This window comes from Eubalaena glacialis, chromosome 19, assembly GCF_028564815.1.
Source record: "Eubalaena glacialis isolate mEubGla1 chromosome 19, mEubGla1.1.hap2.+ XY, whole genome shotgun sequence".
Classification (NCBI taxonomy): Eukaryota; Metazoa; Chordata; class Mammalia; order Artiodactyla; family Balaenidae; genus Eubalaena; species Eubalaena glacialis.
In genome coordinates this window covers 63,829,374-63,851,407 of record NC_083734.1, presented here as the reverse complement: position 1 = coordinate 63,851,407, position 22,034 = coordinate 63,829,374, and the positions used below count along the sequence as shown (strand labels likewise).

The 22,034-nt window shown below is 43.6% G+C and overlaps 2 long non-coding RNA genes across 2 annotated transcripts in view; one reads left to right on the top strand and one right to left on the bottom strand.

Moving 5' to 3' along the window:
- Positions 1 to 12,675, top strand: part of LOC133079526 (uncharacterized) — a 28,193-nt gene extending 15,518 nt beyond the window's left edge. Inside the window, exon 3 of the long non-coding RNA XR_009698226.1 lies at positions 7,751 to 12,675. This is a non-coding gene — a long non-coding RNA (uncharacterized LOC133079526). The remainder of the gene's footprint in view (positions 1 to 7,750) is intronic.
- LOC133079525 (uncharacterized) overlaps positions 5,566 to 22,034 on the bottom strand; it is a 31,550-nt gene continuing 15,081 nt past the window's right edge. The window contains exons 3-4 of the long non-coding RNA XR_009698225.1: positions 11,894 to 12,039; positions 5,566 to 5,845 (exon numbers count right to left, since the gene is read on the bottom strand). This is a non-coding gene — a long non-coding RNA (uncharacterized LOC133079525). The remainder of the gene's footprint in view (positions 5,846 to 11,893; positions 12,040 to 22,034) is intronic.

Below are 22,034 nucleotides of genomic sequence, written 5' to 3'. Positions count from 1 at the left end.
GCCTTAAACACAAGTGAATCTGTTCTCCCTTCATTCTGTCCTTCTTGCTTAATGCCTGCCTTGTGTATGGTCGTGGTTGGTACCCAACTTTCTCAGTCCTTCTGAGTTCAGTAGAGGGACATAGGGAGCAGTTCAACTTGGAGAAGGGAGGAAAGAGAAGGCAAGAAAGACCGTCACAGGGAAGGAAGAGAGGTCCTTGCTCTGCTTGGCTCTGGGTTAGAACTAGGGAGCTTCAGGGGGTTAGATGCCAGCTCAGCCTAAAGGAAGACCTTCCTTCCCCAATTTGCAGTTGATTTTTAGTTTTTTAATAGGAAAATAATATTGCAATACAAAGCAGAAGACTACAGGAGTCCAGAAATAAAATATATATCCTCTATACTTCCCCACTTATTCCACTCCCTATAGGCTATTTCTTTGAAGTTTCTATTCATTCATTCAAAAAATACTTCCAGAGGGCCTACTGTGTGCTGCACTCTGTTCTAGTTGCTGGGGACTCGGGGATGAACAGAACAGTCTAAGACCCTTGTACTCACAGACAGACAATAAATAAGAAGACAAATATACAATGTGATGAGTGCTAGGAAGAAAAGTGAAGCAGGATGAGGGGTTAGAGAGCTCTGGGGGTAATCAGGGAAGGGCTTTCGCAGGCTGTCACTTTGTGCAGAAATTTGAGTGAAGTGAGGGTGTGAACTGGCTTGTGACTATTTGTCTCTTCCCCTCACTCCCTCCCTCCCTCCCTCTCAGTCTTTCCTTTTTTTCTCCCAGAAGTAGGACCATACCATACATACTATTCTGCAGCTTGGCTTTCTCAGGTCATAATATGATGTAGACTTCTTTCCGTGAGGGTGTGTACAAACCCACCTTCGTTCTCTTTAATGCTGCACACAGTTCCATATTTACATGTGTATATGTACACACACATATGTATATGTGTATATGCATGTATTTTAAAAGTGGGCTTAAACTGTAGACCCTGTTTTGTTGCCACCCCAGACGCAGAGCAGAGCCCAGGAAGCCCATCTTGGGGGTGATGACTACGTGATGCAGTGACATGACTGGAGAGGCAGGAAACCTGTTGGGCTATTTTTCATACTTTGTATAAGGTTTTATAAATGATAAATGACCTCCAGCCCTTTAGTCTGTTTTCCTTTCTTCATTATCCCTATTTTATTCCTATTCTAGTAGTCCTTCTACACTTCTGTTCTTCGCATCTGCCTTTTTCCCTGGGTCCCTTGAGGCACAGCAGAGAGGGGTGGTTCTCACTTAGGCTGTGCTTCGATTCAGCTGGCTGCACTCCAGGGTATTTTTATTTTAAGGGGATGAAGACAGTCCTTAAGGCACAGGGCAAATCTCAGGCCTAGTGTTGCCCTTGCTTGGGGAGGTGTTCTGGTGTATGGGGTGGGGTGGGGGTGAACTCAGACACTGACTAGACCTGACTCAGGCCCTGACACTGTCTCTAACTAAGGTCCGGAAGCTGTCCCTAATATAGGCCCTGATGCTGGCAATAGCTAAAGTCCTGACACTATCCTGAGCTAATATCCTGACCCATCTCTAAACAAGGTGCTGACACTGTCCCTAAGTAAGTCCTGACGCTGTCCCTAACAGACCCTGAAGCTATCCCCCATTGACGCCCTGATGCTGTGTCTAACTCAGGCCCTGATAATGTCTTTAACTAAGACCCTAATGCTGATCCTATGAAAGCCCTGATGCTGCTCCTAAGTCATGCCCTGATACTGTCCCTAACTAAGGCCTTGATGCTACTCCTAACTCAGGCCCTGACACTGTCCCTAACTAAGGCCCTGAAGCTGTCACTAACAAAAGACCTGCTGCCAACATAACTAAAGTCCTGACACTATCCTGGGCGTATATCCTGACCCATCTCTTACCAAGGTCCTGACACTGTCCCTAAGTAAGCCCTCACGCTGTCCCTAGGTACGGCCCTGAGGAGGTTCCTAATAGAGGTCTTGACTCTGTACCTAACACAGGCCCTTAAGCTGTCCCTAACTGAGGCCCTGATAATGTCTTTAACTAAGACCCTGATGCTGATCCTAAAAAAGGCCCTGATGCTGCTCCTATGACATGCCCTGACACTGTCCCTAACGAAGGCCTTGATGCTAGTTTTAACTCAGGCCCTGACACTCGGCTTCACTCAGGTTCTGACATGGTCCCTAACCCAGGCTCTGACGAAGTCCCTAAATCAGGCCCTGTTGCTCTCCCTAAGTCAGGCTCTGACACTGTCCCTACATCAGCCCTGTCGCTGGTCCTAATTAAGGCCCTGATGCTCTCAATAACTAAGGTCTTGACACTATCCCTAGCTCATTTCCTGACACTATCCCTAGCCCTTACCCTGATGCTGTCCCTAGCTAATGTCCTGCTTCTTATCCTAACTAAAGCCCTGATGCTGTCCCTAAATATGGCCCTTATGCTAGTCCTAACTCAGGCCCTGACACTGTCCGTAACTAAAGCCTTGATGCTAGTCCTAACTCAGGCCCTGACACTAGTCCTAACTCATGCCCTGACGCTGTCCCTATAAGGTCCTGAGACTGTCCCTAACATAGGCCCTGCTGTTGTCACAAAGTCCCGACACTATCGTTAGCTTATGTCCTGATGCATCGTTTACCAAGGTCCTGACACTGTCCCTAATAAAGTCCTGATGCCGTCCCAAAGTGAGGCCCTGAGGTTGTCCCTTTGAGGCCCTGATGCTGTACCTAACACAGGCCCTGAAGCTGTCCCTAACTGAGGCCCTGACGCTCTGCCTAACTCAGGCCCTGATAATGTCTTTAACTAAGACCCTGATGCTGATCCTAGCTAAGGCCCTGACGCTAGGCCTCACTGAGGCCCTGACATTGTCCCTAACTCAGGTCCTGACTCTGTCCCTAACTAAGGCCCTGAAGCTGTCCCTAACTCAGGCTCTGACTCTGTCCCTACCTCAAGCCCTGATGCTGGTCCTAACTCAGGCCCTGATGCTCTCAATAACTAACATCTTGACACTATCCCTAGCTCACTTCCTGACACTATCCCTAGCTCTTTCCCAGACTCTGTCCCTAGCTAATGTCATGACTCTGATTCTAACAAAAGCCCTGATGCTTTCCCTAACAAAGGCCCTGAAGCTACTCCTAACTCAGGCCCTGCCACTGTCCCTACCTAAGGCCTTAATGCTAGTCCTAACGCAAACCCTGATGCTAGGCCTAACTCAGGCTCTCATACTGGTCCTAACTAAGGCCCTGAAGCTGTCACTAACAAAAGACCTGCTGCCATCATAACTAAAGTCCTGACACTATCCTGGGCGTATATCCTGACGCATCTCTTACCAAGGTCCTGACACTGTCCCTATGTAAGCCCTGACGCTGTCCCTAACTGAGGCTTTGAAGCTGTCCATGACTCAGGCCCTGACAGTCCCTAATTCAGGCCCTGACCCTGTCCCTAACTCAGGCCCTGACAATGTCTTTAATTAAGACCCTGCTGCTGTCCCTAACTAAGGCCCTGACATTGTCCCTAAGTAAGGCCCCAACGCTGTGCTTTAAGCCCTGTTGATGTTCTGAACTAAGGTCCTGACGCTGTCCCTAATTAAGGCCCTGAAGCTGGTCCTAACATAGGCCCTGGTGCCTTCAATAACTAAGGTCCTGACACTATCCTTAGCTAATGTCCTGACACATCTCTTACCAATGTCCTGTCAATGTCCCTACGTAAGCCCTCACACTGTGCCTAACTCAGGCCCTGACAATGTCTTTAACTAAGACCCTGACACTGGTCCTAAGGCCCTGAAGCTGTTTCTAACATAGGCCCTGGTACCATCAGTAACTAAGGTCCTGACACTATCCTTAGCTAATGCCCTGACGCATCTCTTACCAAGGTCCTGTCACTGTTCCTAAGTAAACCCTCACACTGTGCCTAACTCAGGACCTGACAATGTCTTTAACTAAGACCCTGATGCTGTCCCTAACACAGGCCATGATGCTGTCCCTAACTCAGGCCCTGATGTTGTCCCTAACTCAAGCCCTGACACTGGTCCTAACTAAGGCCCTGAAGCTGTCCCTAACATAGGCCCTGATGCCGTCAATAACTAAAGTCCTGACACTACCCTTAGGTAATGTCGTGAGGCAACTCTCACCAAAGTCCGAACACTGTCCCTAAGTAAGCCCTGAGGCCATCGCTAACTCAGGCCCTGAGGCTGTCCCTAACTCAAGCACTGACCCTGTCCCTAATGGAGGCCCTGATGCTGTGCCTAACTCAGGTCCTGGCAATGTCTTTAACTAAGACCCTGATGCTGATCCTAACTACGGTCCTGATGCTGGTCCTACGTCATGCCCTGACACTCTCCCTAACTAAGGCTCTGACGCTGTCCATAATATCTTGGTCTGTCCCTCCCTAATTCCCTGAGGCTTTCCATAACTAAAGACCTGACACTGTTTCTAACAAACTGCCTGACTCTGTACCTAACTGATACTGAATAAGCAGCCTCTCTGCACCGGTTTTGAATCGAATCTCAAGAACAGTGTTTTGGAAGAAATAGAAAAGATTAGTTTTATCACTCTGCCAGCCAATGGAGGACATAGCAGGCTTGTGCCCTCAACAACTGTGAGTCCCAATGCGGGAGGATTTGGTGAGGTGTCTTATAGCAATGGTTCAAGGGTGTGGTTGCTGATAAGGATCAGGGTGTACACAGGGCCTGCACTCCTTTAATCTGGCCTCAGATAGTCTCTTGATGAGCTTCTCTGGAATGAAGAATGCTAACATCTTCCATTTGTTGGGGGTTTTAGTTCCTTAAGGAGCTCAAAAATATTGTTATGTGTATCCCTTGAGGCAGAACCAGGACCCTGCCTCAAGGCTGCACTATTGTTTCTTGACTGTTCCTCCCTGTCTCTGCATCCCCTCCCTTCCCTGATTAGCAACTGTTCGAATCTGCCCTTTGGAACTCAGGGAAGATCCTGGAGTGTCTAGTCTATTCCCTACAAACAACTTAGGAGGCACGCAGAAAGGCTTCTGTGCCCAGGAGACCCACAAGGTCCCGCTCAGTTTAACTCCTCCTCTTCTAGACACTCCTCAATCTTTAGGACAACAGATTTTTGACAAGAAAAGGAATAATCATTTCAGATTGAGACATTAATCATAAACTTGGCAGAGGAACTCGGTTTTAAGGGGACTCAGTTTTAATCCCCACTTCAGTTTTATCTTTCAGGCAACGGGGCAACGACTGCTCTGGCTACTTCCTGCTGAAATTGGGGGCGGGGTCGTCCTGCCTAAATCTGGGGGAATGGATATCAAATTACAAATATTTGAGTTCCAAGTCCTGGATCTGAGACTCGTATGATTAAGATCTCAATCCCTTGGTCTGCCATTTTGGTGCAACCAACCCAGTTAAAATAGGAGGGGTAACAACTGAAACTTTAATAGTAAAAGTAGATCTCATTTCCTTAGGAATTCAGGAGAATAAGTCTGAAACCCAGTCTGGAACTGGCACTTCGGAGAGACTTTGTAGCCAGTTGTCTAATTTTACCTAAATAGGTTTTAACTTCTGATGCAGTATTAACATATCCATAACAGGAGCTATTGACCACTACACATATGTCTCATCTTTCTATTAGTATCTGATCTAACATCATTGTTTAAAATTTAATAGTTAAGAGAGGAGTCCTTGAAAATGTACAGTTGCAGCTACCAGCAGACATTGTTTTGAGAATGGCTAGTGGCATCCCGAGTCTGACATAGCTCAGAAATTCAAGTTCAGCAATACAGGAATGTGGGGACTTCCCTGGCAGTCCAGTGGTTAAGACTTCATCTTCCAATGCAGAGGGTGCCAGTTTGATCCCTGGGCGGGGAGCTAAGATCCCACATGCCTCGTGGCCTAAAAACCAAAACATGAAACAGAAACAATATCGTAACAAATTCAATAAAGACTTAAAAAATGGTCCACATCAAAAAAAAAAAATCTTAAAACAAAAAAACAGTACAGGAATGCATCTAAAATCACATCTACAATGGTCACTTAGCTTTACCTTGGATGTCTGAAGCATAGTTACTCCTTTTTGACTGTCAAATGCATTCCCCTCCTCGATGCCAAAGCAGATGTACAATGCATGTCCGAAAGGCCACAAAACAGGCCACTTTGGTCAGTAAAATTTAAGTTAAACCATGTATAAGCCAGAGTGACTTCCTCACACCTCAATACGTGAAGAGTTTTTTTCCCTTTTGATTACAAGTCTTTCAATAGAGAGCATTCATGATCAAAATATCAATCCCTCAATGCCAGAGTGATTCAGCTGTTTGGCACAGGTGTAGATCATGTCCTTCAGTGCTAGGCCTCCTTTATATTTGCCTAGTTAATCCACATGGGGGGAATACTGATCAGGTATCATGAACATGCTCAGAGGTATGTTAATGAGAAAATGCTTTATATAGGCCATACATTTTATTATTCATACCCAATTGTCACACAAGCATTGTACATGTGCTTTTAGCAGTAGACCTAAAGCAAACAGTGATACATCATGAGGAATTACATTCTGATAACTTCACTAGGTAATTTTCCTTTTCTCCTAAACATCAGGGCAAAAGTGAAGCCAACACAGTAACTTTCATAAATACAGACTTCAATACAGAGGTGTCATTTACCCAACTGCTCAAAGTCCTAAGTAGCTTGAGGGGAAGGACTTCCCTGTGTCTGGAAAACAGGTCAAAGCCAGTAACAAAAAAACAAAAACACTGTAACTATATTCACCAGTTCACCCAGTAACCAATCCTTTTGTTAACTTTTTATGAAGCCATCAGATTCTCCATTAAGATTTTTCATTTCTTACCCAGTTTGGCATTATGATACGAAATTTATCAGAGACCTGTGTTTGCCAGAAGGTCCTTCACATAAATCTTCTTGAAGATGGAGCACTTTTGCAAAAGTGTTAGAGCACAACAATAACTATCTATAAATCACATAAAGACTTAAGAGGTCACTGTTAAACATTTGATCACAATGTAAATGACAAAAGAAACAATTATTGCTGTTACATGAAACATTTAAAAATAACTAGAATTATGACTGATAACATTTTACCAGGACATACTAGATTTTTAGGAATTCCATGTAATTTAACATACTAATCAAACATTTCTCTCTGAGATGGCTCAGGGGCCTTCTAAAGCATCTCAAAGTTAGCTGGAGATCAAAAGAACTGTTAGAATTGACCAAACAACACTTATTCACTTAACCAAAGTAAGGAGATTTCAAACAAAAATACAGATCACAGACACAGGCAAAGGAACTCACAAGCTGTTATCAAAAGCAGCGTTCCAAGGAAACTTTGGAGGGAGAAACCAAATCCAGTCTTGCCCTAACCCACTTCCAACAAAATCCATTTACCCAACTAAATTTAATCCAGTCTTAGAAAATCCTGATCATGCACAACTTGTTTCCTCAGTGTTCCCTTTTCACAAATTTTCATCACCTTCTGTATCCATCTTATTTTGCCCCTTATTTTCTTCCACATTCAGAAACAACCAGCTCTAGTACAAAGTGACTTTCTTTTCTCTTTGTACTATCAGCCTGTTACCTAGCTGCTCACTTTATTACGTAGCTTCATAAATGCTTGAACATATGGAACTTCTTTTGTCTTTCTCTTCCTGTGACAAAATAACTCTACCTGAAGGATAGTATAGTCATTTAGGCTACCATTCAAAGACCATCTTTCCTCATTTTCAAGAATGTATCCATACGTTGGCCAGACAAAATTACAATAGAATTTCATTCTTTTCTTAGTCTTAGGTTTACAACTACAGGTTGACCAGTCTGCCAGGATTTTGCCCATTGGCTATCAGATGGAACTGAAGAAGAAGCACTTCCTATGTTTGAACCATAGAACACTCATACACGGACTAAGAACAAAACAAAATCCTCACCACTAATGGAAGCCTCAAACCAAAGGAACCAAAAATCAAACAGAAACCAAAAACCAAACAGCACAAGACTCAAATCAGCTTCCAAGTCTCAACTTAGCCTGTGACCTCTGTCCAAGTGGTGCACCTTCCAAATGAGATTTCCTGGAATGAAAAGTCACCCAAATGGGAACCAAGGTTCCCCCAAATGTACAGGGCTAAAAGGACCTCACAGTGCATGCCAGGGGAGTTACCACATGCTGGCTGAGGTATCGCAACACCCCAAATGCTACTTTTCTGCTTCCCCAAAATAATCCCTTGGAGTAGGACATTTGGGGCAGTCCAGACAGGAGGAAGAGAGGAACATCCTCAAGGCAAAGATGGCCTTGGCAGTTGCTAGGGTGGTCCCTCTTCCGCCATCTACTCCTGCCCCAGAGTTCCAACTGCTGGGATGGCAGATGGGGTATGACTGAGGCTTGGCCTTTCCAGGCAAGGGTCCCAGGCAGTCTGGCCTCTAAAGGAATTCTCCAACCCTACACTCTCTCAAAACAGGCTGGCATGGAGAAAATCATAGAGTGTCCAATCAAGTCAGGGGACCCACAGGGGCCATCCCCAAGTCAGCCCCATATTGGGTACTAAATTTGATGCCAAAAACTCGACCTCTGTGCACCAGTGCCGAATCGAATCTCAGAGACAGAGGTTTGGAAGAAGTAGAAAAGAATAGCTTTACTGCTTTGACAGCCAAAGGGGGACACAGAAAACTTGTGCCCTCAAAAACTGTGTGTCCCAATGCAGGAGGATCTGGTGAGGAGTTTTACGGCAATGGTTTAAGGACACAGTTGCTCCTAAGGATTAGTGTGTGTACAGGGCCTTAACTCTCTTTAATCTGGCCTCAGATGGTCTCTTGATGAGCTTCTCTGGAATGAAGAATGCTAAAATCTTCTATTTTGTGGGGGTTTTGGTTTGGTAAAGAACCCAAAGATACTCTTACGTACATCCCTTTAAGGCCCTGAGGCTGTCCTTAACAAAGGCCCTCAACTTATCTTTAACTGAGGCCCTGACGCTCTCCCTAACTAAAGACTGAGGCTGTCTCTAACTAAGGCCCTGAGTCTGTCTTTAACTAATGGCCTCACTCTTTCCCTAACTAAGGCCCTGACACAGTCCCTAACTAAGGCCCCTAATAACATGAGCTGTCCCTCATTAATGCCCTGATGCGGCCCATAACTGATGTACTGAAGATGGCACTAAGGTCCTGACCATGTCACTAATGACCCAAAATGTCTCTTACTAAGGCCCTCAAGTGACCTCTAACTGAGGCCCTAAAGATGTCCATAACTAAGTCCCTGACACTATCTCTAACTAAGACCCTCAAGTTATCTTTAACTGAAGCCATGACAATGTCCCTAACAAAGGACTTGATGCTGTCTCTAAGGCCCTGAGTCTGTCTTTACCTAATGGCCTCACTCTTTCCCTAACTACGCCCTGACGCTGCCCCTAACCAAGGCCCTGATGGTGTGCCTAATTGCCTGAGCTGTCTTTCACTAATACCCTGACCCTGTCCATAACTAATGCCCTGATTATGTCCCTAACGAACAGCCTGAAGTGTCTCTTACTAAGGTCCTCAAGTTTTCTCTGAGGCCCTGACACTCTCCCTAATTAAGGCCTTGACACTGTCTTTAAGTAATGGCCTAATGCAGTTCCTACCTGAGATGCTGATGCTCTCACTAACTAAGGCCTTGAAGTCTGTACCTGAGAAGCTGACACTGTCTGTAACTAACTTCCTGACTCTTTCCTTAACTAACATCCTAATTTTGTCCCTAAATAACACCTTGACACTGGTCCTAACTACGGCCCTGATGCTGACCCTATCTAAGGCTCTGACAATGTCCCTAATAGACTTGGATGTCCCTCACTGTGGTCCTGATCCTGTCCAATACTAAGGCCCTGAATATGTGCCTAAGTAAGTCTCTGACCCTGTCCTAAGGCCCTGACGCTCTTCCTAACTAAGGGCCTTGATGCTGTCTCTACAGAAGACCCTGACACTGCCCCTAAATAACGGCCTGACACTGGTCCCAAGTATGGACCTGATCCTGTAAGGCCCTGAAGATGTCCCTCATTAAGTCTCTGACACTGCCCTTAATAAGCCCACGACACTGTCCCTAGCTAACGGCCTAAGCTATAACTTACAAAGTCCCTAACACTATCCCCAAGACCCTGACACCCTCCCTAACTTAGACTTTGATGCTGTCCCTTAGTACCTAAGCGGTCACAAAATAACACCCTGATTCTATTACTAAGGCCCTGAATATATCCCTAAGAAAGTCTCTGAAGTGTTCCTAACTAACGGCCTGAAATGTCTCTTACTAAGGCCCCTAAGTTATCTCTGAGGTCCTGACAACACTGTCCCTAACTAAGGCCCTGTTGCTGGCCCTAACTAACGTCCTGATGCTGAACCTAAGGAGGCCCTGATGCTCTTCCTAACTAAGGCCTTGATGCCGATTCTACCTGAGGCCCTAAAACTGTCTGTAACTAATGACCTGACTCTTTCCCTAACTAACACCCTAATTTTGTCCCTCATTAATGCCCTGACACTGGTCAACACTACAGCCCCGATGCTGGCCCAATCTAAGGTCTTGACAATGTCCCTAATAGCCTTACATGTCCCTCACTGTTGGCCTGACCCTGTCCCTAACCAAGGCCCTGACCCTCTTCCTAACTAAGGCTGTGATGATGTCTCTACCTGAGGCATTGACACTGTCTATAATAATGGCCGACTCTTTCCCCAACACCCCGATGCTGTCCCTAATAGCCTCATGTATCTCTCAATAATGCCCTAATCCTGTCCATAACTAAGGCCATGAATATGTCCTTAAGTCTCTGACGCTGTCCTTAACTAAGTCCCTGATGCTCTCTCTACCTAAGGCACTGACACTATCTATAATAATGGCCTGACTCCTTCCCTAACTAACACCCTGATGCTATCCCTAATTGAGGCCCTGAAGATGTCCCTAATACCCTTAGGTGTTCCTCAGTATCACCCTGATTCTGTCCATAATTAAGGCCCTGAATAGGTCCCTAGGTAAGTCTCTGACGCTATCCCTAATTAAGGCCCTGATGCTGCCTCTACCTCAGAATCTGACATTCTAATGTCCTGACTCTCCCTAACTAACATCCTGATGCTGCCCCTAAGTGAGGCCCTGACACTCTTCTTAACTAAGGACTTGCTGCTGTCCCTACCTAAAACCCTGACACTATCTGTAACTAATGACCTGACTCCTTCCCTAACTAACACCCTAGTTTTGGCCCTAACTAACGCCCTGACACTGATTTTAATTATGACCATGATGCTGGCTCTAAGGCCCTGAATATATCCCTAAGTAACAGCCTGAATTTTGTCTAACTAAGGCTCTCACGTTATCTCTAACTTAGGCCCTGACGCTGTCCCTTATAGTCTAAGCTGTCACTAAATAATGCCCTGATCCTATCCACAACTAAAGCCCTGAATATGTCCCTAAGTACATCTCTGATGATGTCCCTAACAGCCTGAACTGTCTCTTCAACTTATCTCTGAGGCTCTGACCACTGGCCCTTCCTAAGGCCTCACCCCGGGGTTGTCCCAGGCTGCTGGGCAGTCTTCTCTTGTCCGCATCTCTAGCCGGCTGCCTGCCATTGGCCACTCTAAGATCCTGCGATGCAGTGGTCCCACGTGGGATGTGCCTGTGTAGGCTCACCTGCGGGAGGAGAGTCATGGCCACTCCGCCCTGCAGGAGACTGCAGCTCAGGGTAGGAATCTCTCAGCCAGTGTCTGGACACAGGGTTCTGTGTCCTTGTTTGTTGTAAATCCCTTGCAGTTACCTCTAACATTTTTTAAATGGATCTCCCCCTCAGCATATTTATGATTTAAATTATTTACCACATTAAAATTCAGGAATGACATTGTTAGAATGAGCAGGAAGACACCGGACGCCCCCCCCCCACCATGATCTATTACTTGGAGGATTTAACATTCTAATGAGAAAACACTCACTCTCCTCATCCTCTTGGGCGTCAGCACAAGGCGGGAATCAGCTGCATTCTTTATTTATCCCTCTGATTTTCCAGAACATTTCCTTCAAGGAGAAATCTCTGGGCTCTGCGGTAACTGTGAGTGGTGACCATCAGGTAAATCTGAGACTGAAAAGCAAAAGGAAAAGAGATAGAGGAGGAGATGAGAACTGGTGATGGGGAGAAGCAGGGGCATCCACGTTCAATCTCAGGCTGAGAGTCTGGGTTAATCTCCAACGAACCTAAGGACCACCAGGAGCTGGCCCCACTGGCCTTGTCACCTGGTGTGGGGATTGGGGACAGCCAAACCACCATGGCCACTCTCAGAGAAATAAAGAAGGTGGGAGGGCACCCCTGGGAGCCAGATTGAAAATGGTCATGCTGTGAAATAATAAGATGCCCTTTTCAGAAAAGTGAAGACTCTTCTCTTGGTTCTCAAAGACTTGCAAATACTCTGTGTGCTTCTGGAGGCATGCTGAAGCCTTCAGCCTTTGAGGGCACTAATGGGAGGGAATGTGGGCTCAAAACTATCCAGCACTCACTCCTTGAGGGTGCGGACGATGACCAGTGTCCACCCCTTGGATGCTGTGGGGCCTGAAATCCCCTTATCACCTAGGACGGGAGGGGCCGCACAGACACCCCACTGGACCACCGGGGGCTTGGCTGGTGGGCTACAGTCCTTTATCAGATACATGGTTTGCAAACATCTTGTGCCATTTTAGATGGTGGATTATCTTATTCCTTGCTCCTTTTATACACAACTGTTTTTCATTTTGAGGAAGTCCAATTCATCTATTTTGTCTTTTGTTGCTTGTGCTTTTGGTAGCAAATCTAAGAAATCATGACCAAATCGAAGCTCATGAAGATTTACTCTCATGTTTTCTTCTGTGAGTTTTATAATTTTGGTTCTTACATCTAGGCCTTTGGTCCATTTTGTGTTGATTTTGTATACGGGGTGAGGGGAGGTAAGGGTCCAAGTTTATTCTTCTGCATGTGGGTATCCAGTTGTTCCAGCACCTGTGCTAACTGTTTGGGAGAAAATACCTGCAAATGATGTGACCAAGAAGGGCCTAATTTCTAAAGTATACAAACAGCTCATACAACTCAAAAAAGAAAAAAAATCAAAAAATAAGCAGAAGGTCTAAATAGACATTTCTCCAAAGAAGACATACAGATGGCCAATAGGCACATGAAAAGATGCTCCACATCACTAATTATTAGAGAATGCAAATCAAAACTACAGTGAGTTATCACCTCATAGTGGTCAGAATGGATCATTAAAATGTCTATAAATAAATGCTGGAGGGGGTGTGGAGAAGAGGAAACCCTCCTACACTGTTGGTGGGGATGTAAATTGATGCAGCCACTATGGAAAACAGCATGGAGGTTCCTCAAAAAACTAAAAATAGAATTGCCATATGAACCAGCAATCCCACTCCTGGGCATATATCCAGACAAAACTATAATTCAAAAAGATATGTGCACCCTAGCGTTCACAGCAGCACTATTCACAATAGCCAAGACATGGAAGCAAGCTGAATGTCCCTCAAAAGATGAATGGCTATAGAAGATGTGGTACATATATACAATGGAATATTACTCGGCCATAAAACAGAATGAAATAATGCCATTTGCAGCTACATGGATGGACCTAGAGATTATCACACTAAGTGAAGTAAGTCATAGAGAGAACGACAAATACCATATGATATCACTTATATGTGGAATCTAAAATGAGACCCAAATGAACCTATATACAAAACAAAAACAGACTCACAGATATAGAAAACAGACTTGTGATTGCCAAGGGGAAGACAGCGGGGAGGGATGGATTGGGAGTTTGGGATTAGTAGATGCAAACTATTATATATAGGGTGGATAAACAACAAGGTCTTACTGTACAGCACAGCGAACTATATTCAATACCCTGTAATAAACCATAATGGAAAAGAATATGAAAAACAGTATGTATATATGTATGTGTGTATGTGTGTGTGTGTGTGTGTATATATATCTGAATCACTTTGTTGTATAGCAGAAATTAACACAACTTTGTAGGTCAACTATACTTCAATAAAATAAATTTTTTAAAAATAAGGTTGAGATTATACCATCAATTAACTTAAAGGTACTTTTATAAAGTAGGCCTTATCTCTCTTGTCCTTTCATCCTGGGACAAATGTATAACAGATAGAAACTAACCTGGATTACTCCAGGCTGAACTCATATCACACAGAACCTTAATTGTTGAACAAACCATGAATACCAGTTACACCATGGGATGTCCTGATCCAATATGAAGTTTGTAAACCTTGTATCAAGCCTGCAGAATCCACTAAATTTGGAAATTCAAACTGAAATGAAGCCACCTATCCCATGACTTCTCCACAACTAGTTATACAACAATCAATTGGAAACCATATGCAATCAAATGAATGTAGACAGAAACAACTATACCCTTCCTTTTTTTTCATTTTAGATGAAGACGGTATTTAAGGTGATGTCTTGGGCCATTCCAAGGTGTTACTCAATTTCCTGGGTATCTCCCATGCACACAGGATGTACACGTGTTAGTTAACTTGTTTGTGCAACTATATGAAGGTAGTTAATACCACAAAACTGTATATGTAAAGTGAATTAAATGCTAAAGTCATGTTTTGTATTTTTAATGACAAAGGAAAAAAAAGTGTAGTGCTGATATTTGTTACAAAAACGAACATTAAAAACATCCTTAGTGAAAAAAGCCATACAGAAAAGGCCACCCAGATCCCATACTCATCTTGTCTACTTTAAATCCATCAAGGTTGTCCAAATGAGGGGAAAACTCAGTAATGGTTCCAGAAAAAGAAAACTGGATAAGGATGGAAAAAGACATTTTCATACAGTTGGGAGAGCAGATGAAAGTTGAAGTGGGCCTGTGTATTAAATTATAATGTGGACATCATGATTTCGTCATTTAGGGATTATGTGCTGGTTCCTTGGGTAAAACACACTGAGCATTTTGTGTGAAGTGGCAAATGTGACTACTTTTGGCCATTATTGAAACTTTTCTGTACATTTTAAGTTACTGGAAAGTAAATTACTTTTCTAAACAAGCATGTCAGTACCATGCCAGAAAATCAGATAAGACAGCCATCAAACTTAGTTATAGAGGCCAAGACTTACCCAGACCAAATTCAACCAAAGTTGTGATACTTATTTCCCTTGTAGGAGTCCACACGGTATTAAGAGGCACCGTGGGAAGAGTATATTAGTAGCTACCATGTCGTGGGTCCTGTGGATTACCTGGGGTGCAGTAGAAACTGTGAGATTTTAGTATTACAATTTTTCACATTACTTCAAAAAATATGTTAAAAAATAAATTCAGTAAAGTTGCAAAATATGGAATCAATATACACAAATCAGTTTTATTTCTGCACACTAATAATGAACCACCAGCAAGAAAAATCAAGAAAACAATCCCATTTACAATTCCATCAAAAAGAACAAACTATTTAGGAATAAATTTAACCAAAGACATGAAAGACCTATACTCAGAAAACTGTAAAGCATTGATAAAGAAATTGAAGACACAATAGAAAACAATATTCCATGCTCATGCATCAGAAAAATTACTATTATTAAAATGTTTATTCTACCCAAAGCCATCAGCAAACAGTGCCAGGAAAACTAGACACCAGACTCCGAAGAACGACACTGGTCACCATCTAAACTGCACATAAACTAACTAAAGTGCACAATATTCCACATTAAACCCTTTCTCTCCTGAGTCCCCTGAAGATGCACCCCACCCACCCAGCAGTCAGCTGCACAAGAAGATTCTCCACACTTGCTCGTTTTTTCCTCTTGTGGAGTCTCCTCACCAGTGGTTCCTGAGAAAACCCAGCTCCTGTCAGTGTGGACAATGCCTCATGGTCCAGAAGCCTAAGCCCTGACAGGAGACAAAGCTCCTGTCTGCTTGTCACAGAGCAAAGTCTGTGGGCAGGGTGCACCTGTGCCCCCAGGGTCAGACAGGTGGGTTTGGCGCCCCCTGTGGGACGTCAGAGAAGTGCCAGGAGTGCCGCACTCACAAACCCAGAGGCCTCATCCGGAAGGCAGTTCTGCTGTATATACTAAGTTTGGAAATCCAAACTGAAATGGAGCCAAGTATCTCACTGTATCTTCTCAAAACATGGTTAAGGAACAATTAATCAGAAACCATATGTAATGAAATGAATGTAGACACAAACTTTACAACTTAAACCAAAATTCACTCAAAATTGCCCATAGACAAATTTAAATTACCAAACTATAAAAATCCTAGAAAAAAAAAAGAAAATCTACATGACCTTGTGTCTGGTGACCTTATTCAGAAAACCGAAAGACAAACCACAAACTGCAAGAAACTATTTCCAAAACACGTATCTAATAAAAGATCTGTACTCAAATTATGCCAACAACACCATTAAAATTTGGTAAAGATTGAAACACACACCTGGCCCAAGAAGATAAACAGGCAGTAAATAAGCATACAAGAATATACTCAAGATGCTGGTGGAATGCATGTACAACCAACTTTGGAAGACAGTTTGGCAGTTTTTTCCAAATCTAAACAGTCTCACCTTAGGATCCAAGAAATGTACCTCCTGTATTTAGACAACTGCTTTGAAAAACTGTGTTCAAACCAAAACTAGCATCAAGTAATGCACAGCAGCTCTATTCATAATGGCTAAAAACTTAAAGATATCAGGATGTCCTTCTGTAGATGAATTCATAAGCAAATTAGGGCACATACATGTCAAGGGGAGCAGAATACACCACCCCAAAATATGCCCATTTGACAAAAGGATTATTTTGCACTGATTAATTTAAGAAACAGCAGACCCAGGAGAATCTTTCAAAACCAAGTAGAAAATGCCCTTTTATGAGGTAAATTTACAATTATTAAGGGTATCTCCATTTGTAAGGGTATGTCCCTCTCTGGACCAGGAATTGAATGATGACTAAATATCAAGAAAAGCTTGTTGGGACTTCCCTGCTGGTCCAGTGGTTAAGACTCCATGCTCCCAATGCAGGGGACCAGGGTTCAATCTCCGGTCAGGGAACTAGATCCCGCATGCTGCAACTAAGAGCCCGCATGCCGCAACTAAAGATTCCACAGGCCTCAACTAAGACCCAGCGCAGCTAAATAAATAAATGTTTAAAAAAAAAAAAAAAAAAGCTTGTCAATGAAACAGGCCTGGATATAAATCTGTGTAACAACCATACCCTTGTTTACTGTGCTTTGCCTAATAACCTCCCTTAAATGGCTTCCTCCATTCCCTAACATCCTTTTTTGTTCTCAGAAGATAGCATTTAAGGTAATGGCTTGGGCCATTTCAGGGAGTGACTCAGTTTTCCTGGGCATCTTTCAACTATACAGGAGGTATGCATGGTATATATTAAACTTCTGATTGTTTTCTCCAGTTCATCTTCTTTTCATTACAAGGGAGATCTCAATGAAGAACACAGAAGAGTAGAGGGAAAATTATTTTTTCTCTCATATACATGCAATGCAATAGTATTCAGCGATAGAAAGGAATGGACCATCAACCCGGGCAAAAAAAAAAAAAAAAAAAAAAGATGCATCTAACACTTACATTGCTAAGTGAAAGAATCCAGTCTGAAGTGCTACACACTGTATGACCTCATTTATATGACATTCTAGAAAAGGCAAAACTGACATGGTAAACAGTTTATGGAATATGTGGTTGAAACAGTCCATATAATACTTTAGTGGTGAATAGCTGTCACTATGTATTAGTCTATACCCACAGATTTTTACAACCCAACAAGTAAATTACAATCTATTCAAATTTAGCTACTTAGGATATGGGACTGTCAAAGACTGGCATACAGAATGTAACAAAGAATCTAACTGATTTACAAATGTATGAAAAAACTCACTGTTGGGGTTGGACAAAATGGGCTGACCTAAGTTAACTTTGGAAATGAGCAGACTCTGTAGGCCAAAGGCAAAATATGCCATACATACACAGTGGACTCTCTGTTCTTTCCATGAGGGGTAGTAGCTTAACAGTACTGAAACTACTATATCAGTAATCGAATGGACCCAGCACTGAATTTAATAAATGACAAATGGTGGAAGCCAGGTTTCTGACCACTGGAGTGGGAAGTCACAGACAAACAAAGAGAGAAGGTTACAATATCCATGTCATAACAGATCAGGTTGGAGATATCAGTATAAACTATCTTTAGCCTAATAGAGATACACATAGTTCCACATGGAAATCTTTATAATTATGTGTATATGCATAGGCTGGGATATATGCATATATTTCCATGCACTGTCAGCTGAGCATATTTAGCTCCCACATGTAAGTTTTTAATACCATTCTCTAATAAAAGGAACAAGGGCTCTTTGAAGAAAGGGCTGATGCTAGGTCTGAGACAGTAAATATATGAAGCAGGATAATCTTAAAGTATCAGAACGTAAAGAAGTACCAAACATTTTAAAAACCCACAAAAGAAAAATTATGTAAAATAAAAACAGGAGCAAATGGAAAAAGCTCTCAACCGCCAAAGCAAGAATGAACTAAGCAGTCTAATAATGTAATGCTGGATTATAACCAAAAGTTAAAAGTTAAAGTTTCATGTGTCCAAACTGGTAAAAATAAATTACATAGTTTTTGATGAATGGTGTTAAATAGAAATCTCCTATGCAGAAAGTTTCTGAACAATTCATATAGACACTCAGCTGTCCATCAAGGATGTGAAGCTAACCCCTCTCTCCTCAAGTGTGGGTTCTGCATTATGACTTCCTCCTACATAAGACACACAGGATGGACATGGGAAAAAATTAACCTCACTGTGGGAAAACTTGACAAACATTACCTCAGCTGGGTGACCAAAATTAAGAATATAAGTGAGAAGTTCCCTTAAGAGCCTGTCCTCTTGATATATAGTGAAGAGGAAGCACTTCACCTCTGTGGTCTGCTTTTTCAAAGCTAAGTCTAACCACGACAAAACCACCAAGCAAATCCCAGTGCCCGGCAGTCTACAAAATACCTGACCAGTCCTCCTCCACACTGTCAAGGTCATGGAAACAAGGAGAGTCTGAGCAACTGTCAAAGCCCAGAAGAGACTAAACAGACATGATGACCCCATGCCCTTTGAGATCCTGGAACAAGGAAAGGTATAACAAAGGGAACGTGAATAGGGGCTTCAGTTAATAATAAAGTATCAATATTTCTTCATTATTTGTGATGATTCTGTAGAAAATTCGACAGGAAAAATTAAAAGTCAAATAAGAGAAAACTACTGTAACTGGAAATCTAGAGGAAACGGGTGATTTCTTTGTAAAAACACATTACAAAAATGAACCCTAAATTAAGGAAAACACAAAAAGACCAATTAATCACTGAGGAACCTCTTCCCCTACTGGTTATCCTATCACTGTTCCAGGGTTTCCCTCTCCCAGGACAGGGAAGTAACAGGGACAGAGCTGTTTGGCAGCTCCCCTAGTATCTGACCCCACCCAGTGTCTTCATCTCCCCCAGCCACGCGTACCCAGTGAGGACACCTGAGGATGGATCAGGGAGTATTGATTCCGATGTGTCAACTAGGACTTTTTTTAATTCCCAGCAACTGGACACACTTACTGAAGTAAAATAAATTAGTATTTATTGTAAGGGTAGAAATACATTAATACTTGCAAGTGGCAAGTTGAAGAATGGGTTTGGACCTGGCAGGTCCAGTGGCTCACACTATCTCAGTGTGACCTTGCTTCTCTCCAAACCTTTGTCCTGCTCAGTGCCTTTGGGGGACCCCATTCACAGGCACAGGCTCTCTCACTGCCCTTGGGCCAACAGCTATTCTAGGCTGACAACCACTCACCATCCATTTTCCGAGAAAGAGTTTCTCCTTTTCCTGGATTCCAAGAAAGTCATGGTTTTAAATGCCTTTGGTCTGGCTTGGGTTACAGTCTCATACTTCACCCATCACCAGAAGATGGAAAATGGAACTGGCTAGATGTGGGTTGTAAACCCATCTTCGAGCTGGGTGGAACATGGGCTCATCCTTCTGGAACTGTTTGGACTGGAAGCAGGTGAGATGTAATTCCCAAAGGAAAACTGAGGCACTTGGGCCTGAGAACAGATGCTGGCTGGGAGAAAGCAACAGATTCTATGTCAATGACAGCTCACTGTACAGCATAGAATCTGACACAAAAGGAAGAAAGGGGTTCACTTAGGGTCAGGGGCTGCAGCTACTCATCCAGTGCTTTTACTGTCCTCCCAAGACTGCAAGAAGTTCTTTCACTTGCTGAAAAGGTAGGATTATTCTTGATGGTAAACTCAAGTCTCCTGCCTTTGGCATCAGGTCCTCACATCTCAGAGGCTGGCCCAGAACAGCCCATGTGTCCTCAGAAGACACACAGACCTCATTCCTGCCCCTGAGAGGTGGGAGCCCTTGAGTTATGCCATCTCCCTAGCCATATTAATTACCCATCCCTGAAAAACAATACTGCTCCTTTTCCAGTTTCTTCTGTCTCCTTTACTAAGGGAAGAAACCAAATGCTAGGGTGGTAAGGAAACTCTGGTGCAATGAAGTAATGGGAGGCTCAAGAATTATTCCATGCCATGGAACCCATAATTGGCAGGCTTTCCAGAGGCCACATAGATGCATATGGCTCTCCAAGACAATGCAGTGTCAGTGTGAACCTCCCATTGGGAGGTCCAGTTGCCCCCATATCTTTGATTCTTAATGAATATGAATGTCAAAAGCTTCTAAAGACTGAAAGGACAAAGGATTGCAGGGCCATGGTCTCCTGTGTGGTTGTTGTGTCAGGGACACACTCCAATGTTTAGAGGATTATTACCTCTCTTGGCAAGCTACAAGGCTGTGAGGGGGAAGGAGGCCTTTTTCTCAACCACATGGATGTTGGTAGTTGAAACTTCTCAAAGGAATGTCTACACTGCCCAGGTAGCTGTTCAATTGCCCGGAAGCATGGTCAGCTCAGTAACTATACATGAGGGCCTGACTGCCCTCATGCCCAGGCTGGACTGAACTAGAGGACCACAGATGCCTGCCTGGCTAGTCAGAAGTCAAGGGCTGTCCTGCCTGAGACTTGATCGTCTATTCACGTCCACTCAGATTGCACAAAGGATGCCTCCAGTTCCAGGAAGGCCCCACCAGCCCTTAAGAAGGCAGCATCTGGGAGCTGGCAGGTCACTGCACCCAGTCCTGTATAAATCCACACATGTCCACTGAGTGCCCTCCTGTCTGGGCTGTGCTGGAACCTGGGGCTGCCCAGGCAGACTAGGGCCAGCACCACCCTTCCCAGGTGGGAGGGCAGAAGGAAACCATGCATGATTTCTGACACCCTCCCTAATCCTTGACAGAGGTTAAGGTGGATAAGAAACAGTCCGAGACAAGAACAGACATTTCATTCTTCTCTCAGAGCCCAGGACTGGGGGAAGGGAGGCCAGAAAAACAGTTATTGACCTCAGCTCCCTGACTCCTGTTTGACCCTGGGCAAATCCTATCCATTCTGGAGGCTTAAGAGAGAAGAATAGGGGAGGGCAGTGAGGGCCAATTGTGCTTAAACCTAACTCTAACCTTAACCCTAAGAACCCTAACCTCTAACTGTAACCCCCTAACAACCCTAACCCCAGACCCCTAGACCCTCGTCCCTGACCCCCAAACTCTAATCCTTGACCATGACCTTTAACCACAACCCTCTACCATGACTCTCCAACAATGACCCATAACCCTAAACCGTGACCCCTGAACCCTCACACTGACTCAACCCCAGGCCTGAAGCCTGGCCTAGTGGGTACTGAGAAAGGACTCTATGAACTCTCAAATAAACCAAGGAATTAAATCTTCCTGACCACGAATTTAGCAATGGTTTCTTAGATTTGACAGTAAAGCATAAGAAATGAAAGAAAAAAATAGATAAATTGGATTTCCTCAAAATTACAAACCTTTGTGCATCAAAAGAGGCTATCCAGAAAGTAAAAAGACAGCCCACAGAATGGAAAAAAATATTGGCACATTATATATCTCATAAGACTCTTTATCTAGAATATACCCAGGACTTTTACAACTCATCAACAAAAAGACAAACAATACAATTTTTGAAA